This window comes from Larus michahellis, chromosome 4 (genome assembly GCF_964199755.1).
Source record: "Larus michahellis chromosome 4, bLarMic1.1, whole genome shotgun sequence".
In the NCBI taxonomy this organism is placed as follows: Eukaryota; Metazoa; Chordata; class Aves; order Charadriiformes; family Laridae; genus Larus; species Larus michahellis.
Genome location: NC_133899.1, coordinates 48,537,104 through 48,544,876, shown reverse-complemented (window position 1 = coordinate 48,544,876; position 7,773 = coordinate 48,537,104).

The window sequence follows — 7,773 nt, the reverse complement described above, 5'->3', positions numbered from 1 at the left end:
TAACGCAGCACCCTTCTCCCTGCCAAGAGAGTGAGCCTCCAGCTGGAGCGCCCTGCAGCCGTCGCACAGAAACTCCTCCCGGGGCCGGGGACTTTCTGCAGGCACCGCGCCGTCCCCTGTGCTGGTGGGACCCACTGTCCCCGCCTGGTACATACAGCTAAGGAGACAAGAGATTTTATTGTGTTTTATTTAGTAAAATGTTAAAATAAATAAATACAAATTGATCAGATGCTCTGTACCCCCTCCCCCTCCCACCCCCCCAACTTTAATTTGCTAAAATCTAAACACATTTGTACCAAAACTGAAAACCACAAGGGACTTGAAGGCAGCAAAGAGACTGCAGATCACTATGAGCATCAAGGCTAAAAAAAATAGAGATATTTAAAAAACCCAAACCAGCTCACGAGTCGGTGTTCTTAAGATGTGATTCTGTGACAACAGAGCAGTACCGGTCAGAAAGGGCATTTTACACCAGGGCCTGCGAGGACGGGAGACTGGCGGGGAGAGGGGCAGCACAGGCGGGTGGCTCCGGCTCATGGAGGGCAGAGAGCTGTGGCTTCACCGTGGGGAAACCCAGCCGGGAGAGAAGCTGCCACTGTCCCCTCGCAGCGCTGGGCCCATGGACGTGGGGGGCTGCACTGCCAGAACCGGGGGTTGTTCAGCAAAAGCACCTGGTGAAAAGTCGGGTGGGCCGAGGAGGGACCGGAGCTCGGACACGGCGCCCTGCAGTGTCAACTCCTGGTCCGACCCCAAGCCAGGAGTCCCTTTTTACAGCTTGGTCTTGGTGAAACGCAGTGGGTGCGAAGGGACAGGATGAAGCACAGCACACAGGCGGGTGGTGGCATCAACAAGTCCGCTGAGATGGTGCCTGCACGATTGCAGGAACGCGAAGCTGTGATGGAGGCCTGAGTGTTTTCTCTACCCCGGCAGAGCTGCCTTCACAACCTGCCTGCCCTCGGCTGCGGACGACACGGTGGGTGCTTGCAGATTAGAGCCAGTCAGCCCCCAAAAGATGGAAGTACCACATGGGAAGCCACACCACCGCTGCACCGGGCCCTCCCAGGCAAGCTGCCGCTCTGCACCACGGGCTCCGCTGTTGTTAACACTGCGAAGTTGTTTCCTTCCCGCGCAGGAGCCCGAACAGGTTGGCAGTAGCCATCTTCCTCCCGGTTACCTTGCTTAACGTAGTTTGCAACAGCACCCCCGTTTTTTGCTCCTGTGGGACTATGAGAGGTGGCCACGGTGCCTCTGCCAGCGTAAAAGGGTGCCTGGGGGGGCCCGGCAGCTGTAAGTAGTCCGTGGGGCACAACCGCCTGTTGGCTCTGGTTGCGTGGGGCTGCCGGGAAGCTGCCCCAGCCTCAGGGGCTTATGCAGTAGCAAAAACCCTCCTTAAGGAGGGTCTTGGCTGCCTGTCACGTAGGGCATCAGGAATGACTCAGAGACAACGTACCTTCTGGAAGGGAGAGCTGGTGGGTAAGATGCTACTTCTGGCTCTAGAGTCAATCAGTGTTTTGATGCCAGTGATAGTTAAAGGGAAAAAACGTATGAGACTATGATTAGAAATTACACATTAGCCCAGAACAAGCAGAAACAAGCAGCCTCCTGCCGCACCCAGCACGGAGCGCGACTGTACCTCCTCCTTCAGCAGTGCCCACAGCCCACGGAAAACAGCTCGTGCAGTGCCAGAGCTGCTGGTACCCGCTTTACCGAGGGGAATGCGAGGCACAGAGGGATTCTCCCTTTCTTTTTTAAATAAGTGTCCTGCCCCGCTCAATTTCAGTGTGCCCGGCCTGATAGATCTGGATAGATCTGGATCTGACAGGTCTGTGCTTGCACGGACACAGCGTCGCCCCAGTGCTGCTGCAGCCTCAACCCTCAGCACTGGGGATCCACAATCACGGGTGGCCGCTGAACACAGCCCTGGGAGCTCCGTGCCGGACCGGCATAAGCCACTGCCTCCCTCCCGACCTCAGCTACACCACCCCCCCGGCCATTCTGGTTGCTCACTAAGAAAAGTGCTTTCTGGAAGCTCAGAGGCAACTATACTTCACATCTTTTCCGACAACACAGATAAAAGAAGGCAGGCAACAAAAGAGCAGGAATTGGTCGAGGTGTACATTTCCCAGTGTAAATTCAGGAAAAAGAAAAAAGATGCAAATTCCCTGGGTGGTGAAAAGTCTGCTGAGCGCCAGCAGACCGATATTGCTCATGGCTCGCGGCGGCCGCCTTTCTGCGCCACCTCTCTGCCCAGGACAGACCGAGCCAAGCTTACAAGGCTTTTGAGTTCCCCGGGCGCTCCCAATAGTAAACATGCCCTTAAGTACTTCTTCCTTCCTAGACGTGGACTGGGATGAGCTTCTCTGTCTGAAGCATTTGACACCTGCTGGGATACTACAGAGTGAAGAAGAACAGACACTGAGAGCTTACTACCCTGCTAACACACTCCAGCCAGGAGCGCCGTTCTCCCAGGAAGGTGCCCCAGGGGCTGCTGCTTAATGTAGCCCTGCTGCAGGCCCTCAGCGCGGCTCTCCAGGCTCAGCTCCTCAAGGGTTACGTTAAAATTACCACATGCCCCTGTCTAGCTGCTCTGCTGAACTGCCTTTTTATATGTGCCCCTAAATAAACCAGATCCTCAGAAAACAGGGAGGCATTACTGCACAGAGGGGTTTTGGCACAGAACTACCAGATGTGATGGCCCAGAGAACAGGAACCTTGCACAGATACTCCAAGAGACAGCCGAGAATTACCTGACTCTCAGGTCCTGCCCAGCATCATCTCCTCTGCTCACTCAGGACCCAGGACCTCTGGAAGGTGACACTGGTTTCAACTAGGCTGATCGTGACACTCGAACTAGGAAGGTGCAAACCACACTGGCGAGCTGAACCTTTGGCTAGTCCCAGGAACATTGCTAGCCAGGGGATTTTTTAATTAATTCAGTCCAGATGAGGACAGGCTCTGGCTGCCCCAAGGTCTGCCTGATCTGCCTTGTCCCATGTTGTACCACAGAAGTCAAACAAGGCTCCAGTCAGGGCGGGATGACTTGGCAGCAGAAGCAGAGCTAGGGGTGATTTAGTGCCCACTTTTGTCCCCATCTGCAGCTGAGAAACTCTTCCACCACACTTTGGAACAGAGATCAACCCAAGTCAGAAATCGCGGTGGGATAAAGAGCCTTTTTGTTCTCATCTTTCCATTGTACTTTCAAACCCTGTACCTGCAGGGATACTTGTCTCCTCACAATGGAGCCCTATTTCGCCCCTGGATTTTTCCTACCCTCGCTTTCCCTTCTTCTCATCTCTTTCCATTTCTTTTCTCTGCTCTGCTTTACCCCACGTAGTCTTGCTTTCTTTTGCTCCTCCTGCTTGCTTTCTTCCATTCCCCTGTCTCCAGCCCTTCTCACTGCCCTTGCTTCTCTGAACAGGCCTCTGTCCTTTCCCTCATCCCTGCAGCAGCCAGCTCTGGCCAGGGACGATGAGAAGCCCTGGCCCGACTGTTCTCACGCGACAGACTCCAGCGCAGCCATTCGCACAGCACCAGCGCTCCTGGCGAGCCTGTTTTCCATTTGCTCCTGGGGTACTTCAGTAATACTGACAGGGGCTACAGACAGACCCTCACACAGGTAAGGTCTTGGTTTTCTGAAACAAGCCCACATCTTAAATTGACCTCTAGGAGAGGCGTTTTGTCTTTTCATGGGTCTATAATTACCAAGCTTACCAGTGCATGGTATAAATAATTTTCTTTATTGGCAAGTTTCAACTATGTGCTCAGCCTGTACAAGACACAATGATGCAGAAAGTTCTTGTCCCAGATAAGAGATAAACACGGGGGAAATGGGAGCTAAAGGACAGAGAGTGTCATATTTTTCAAGTATTACATTCCATTCTGTAGGCATTACAAACAGGACTGAGGCTTAAGGAAGGATCTGAGTAAGACGGCAATAACCTGGAGACAAGATGTCTGCAGCTCTTGTGTTTTCCTGATCCCACCTGATTTTTAGGGCTTTCCCTGGCCCAAGTCTGACCACTGAAAACGAGGATCCAACAGCGTGTTGCTGCGAGGCTCCCTCACGTGCCCTCAGAGACCAGTACCTAGCTGCCTGTTGGAAAGGTTCTTTGAAGACCTTTTGCATTCTGAATGCCAGAAACTACAGAATCCACACGGTGCTTGGGAATGGCCTTCGCTGAGGTAGTTTGTTGGCCAGGCAAGCCTAAGTGCCAAATGAATTAGCTGCATGACAAAACATCTTCCTCTTTCTCCAGGTTCCTGACTCTTCTGAAGAGTTTCTACACACTTGTCAGAGAACTCTCTGCAGTAACCCAGCAAGGCTGAACTTGCCCAGGATCTTCAGAATCCCAAAGGAGGACAAATGGAGGTGAAGAAGGGTCAAAACAGTTCATAAAAGACACAACAAATTCTACCCAAAAGGGCATGGTCCACAAGGAATTGTAATATCGGTATTTCAGTGGTCATCTGAGCAGCTCACCGAGAGAGGCCCTCAGTAAAAGAGTGAATTTTGGTTTGACGTCTGAATATGATATTTTAAAAAACATGTTTCATTAAAAAACATGTATTCATCATTAGTGCTTCAGAAGCAAAGAGGACAGGGTGCAACCCAGCTGGGGAAAAAGAAGAAAGAGAAAAATATGTGCACTGCAAATTCACAAGTATTTTCCACTGTATCCACATGGGAAGGAAATTTCAGAGTTTACTCCCTCTATTGTAGGCTGCCACTGCTTGGTGGGGCTAAGAGGGAGATTTCACTCTGGGTCCTCCTGAATGCTGATCATGCTGCTTTTCAGGGCTGCCTCTGCAACGGTACAGGGAAGAAAATGATTTGAAGCCAAAGAGGTCAGAATTAGGGTTCACATTTCTAGACAGCTGGAATACAGATGTGCTTTCTTAAGCCTGGTCAACTAGGAAGGATAAAATACAATATTGGTTTTTTCTACCAACAACAAACCCAACAGATCTGCCCATAAAATTATCACCTCTTTAATTTCTAGTTTAGCGGCTTTTAATTCATATCCCCGCCGACAGAAACTTGCCAGCAACAGAGAACAAAGTCCTTGTTTTGCTCATGCAAACCATTAGTTCATCCCACCAACATGGTAACTCCCGGCTAATGATGTCTTTGAAGAACCATCCATGCTAGTCACCCTGCCTGCCAATCAGCCCCAGCAGTACCACCTTTACCATGTTTCTGCTAAAACCACTGCTGGCACTAAACGTAGATAATGAGAATACTAACGAGAATACTAATTCTTCTAGCCAGGTCACATGCTAGCTTTCCCACTCAGACCACAACACACCTTTCCAGCTGTTTAAAGAACAGATTGCAAGGAGAAGGGAAAAAACTGCTTCTGCGATACTTACTCTCTTTCTGAGCAAGGAAGCAGGGTGACTTCTTAAAGCCCTTCGCACTGGGCTGAGAGCCAGGACCGCCTCTGATATGAGCTTCCTCTGTGGTCTCATCTCCTCCTTTATAACAGAGACTTAAAAGCCACTTATTTCCCACCAATGACAAGCAATGACATAAGAATTAGTTAGTATCTTGATGGTGGTTTGGAAATACAAAATGCCAGTCATTATGACAGCTTCCCAAAGAGCAGAAGTTTTACTACAAACTCACTCTGAAGTATTATATGTGGAAAAATCCCAAACAATGCAAACCCAAGTCAAGCTTGAGTTTTAAATTTCAGAGAGTTTAAATTTCTTCCTTGAGTGGAACCCCTTAGAGCCGCTAGAAAAAAACCCCACATTTTCCTCTGTATTTAGCAAATGACAATTCACCTTCCACCCTACTGTTGCTAATTGCGCAGTGATAACGCCAATTTACTTTTGTCTATGTATCAGCGTCATTGCCAGTGTCAGTGCAGCCTTGGGAATGCTCCTTGCCTATTGATGGATACTGCTGCAAAACCAGGAGGGAATGCATCCAAACCAGATCAGCAAGAGAGAGAAGACTACCTAGCAGCATCAAAAAGTCTAACTGAATATCATTTCTCTGCCAGGTAATGATTAACTAAAGGCATCCTTTTACAGTCTGGAACACAAATGCTGTAACAAAAGGGACAAAAAAGTCTATACTTATCTACTCGGATTCCGGAGAGGAGCAGATGCCTCAGAAAAGCAATAATAGCTGTTTTAACATCTCCTGGGTGGTTAACTGTGCTCAAATTTAAATGTGGCTACCAGTGAATTTCACTTCCGTCCCCTCCCAAATTGGCAAAGAAAACAGAAGGACGATTGAGTCTTCAGGCATAGCTTGCTATCCCCAAATAGTGCAGTGCTTCCAAGAGACCTCAGAAGATAACACCAGCAGTAAGAACATGAGAACTACGAAGACTCAGTGCACCTATTCCTAAAGATTGCATCTTACCAGGAATGTACTCAGTGCTTCAGAAGATGATGTTAAGAATTACCCAAGCGGCCAACTAGAGAACAAACCCAACTAGAGAACAAACTCAAAGAGACTTTCTCCTGAGTATCTGGCCGTTAGTTGCTGGCTCATATTCTAAAAAAAGAAGTCTCGTGTTCAGTTTGTTTTTTTTCTTCATCCCTTGAAATACATAGTCCTTTGTTTAAATGCTACGGGTTGCTGGCCCAGTGCTGCCCTATGGTAATGACCCCCACTGGTAACTGGGTTGATGCAAGGACATTTTTAGTTTGATCAGTTTTGACGTCATCTGCTCAGCTGTCTCCCTGCCACTTGTGCTAACTTATCCTCCCAGCTCTGCTAGTTCAGAACAAAACTCAAACATCAAAAGACAGAGTCTAGGTTATCACAGGTTCAGCTGAGAAGTGCACAGAAGAGTCACTTTCCCAGCTACAGACAAATGTGAGAACTCGGGATACCAGTTCTGAGCTCAGAGCTGAAAATAGTGCACGCTCCTACAGAAGGAATAAAAGTCTTTAAAGGGCAGAAGGGCAACCTAAAGGAGAGCGAAGAAAACAGCTCCAAGAATCCCACAGAAGCATACTTGGCTATGGCAGCAAAGAGACCCTCTCAGGCTATGTAGTGTCTGGAGTATTCACTCATTCTTGCTCAGAAATACATCCTTGAAATCCAAAGCTTTTCTGTCTTCCACTAGAAACAGTTGAGCAGGTCTGCCTCGCCACCCAACGCATGCTCCCAAGGGCACCACACCAGGGACTCTGCCTCACGTTGTCTGTGTAGTGGCTCAACTCTGCTCCCACTGGAAGTAAAGGGAGTTTTCCCAGTACTTCCAGTGGAAATGGGGTTTGCCCAAATGTTTATACGCAGTAGTGAAACTAGGCAGCTCTGGGACACAACCCGAAGAGACCAGAATCAGCAATCTCAACTGTGACAGACCCCACAATAAAAGGAAGCATAAGGCAAGCTTTGCTCTCTAGAGCCAAAAGATTATACATGAGATGAACTTCTTAAACAAGAGGATGTAACAGAAGGCGATTTTTAGTCCAACCAACTCACTGTCTTTCATTCTCAAGCTCTAATCAGTCCATATCACAAAACTATAAAAGCCTTAAACAAGCATGCTGCCAATTGCTTTTCTCTGGGCTACAAACATATGAAAGCATGGGGGAGATACGGTAACGGCAGAGACAAGCCTGGCAGATCCCCCAGGTGGGGCGAGATCCAGCACTGTAGGATTTGATTCTCTTAGAGTTTAGCCAGTAGCACGTATTGTATAATCTACGGAAACTGTCCCATTGGATTTTAAAACACAAACACAGCAGACAGAATGTCATCATAAATAAGCAAAGTCTGTGTTAAAAAATTCTAAGTACACAGCA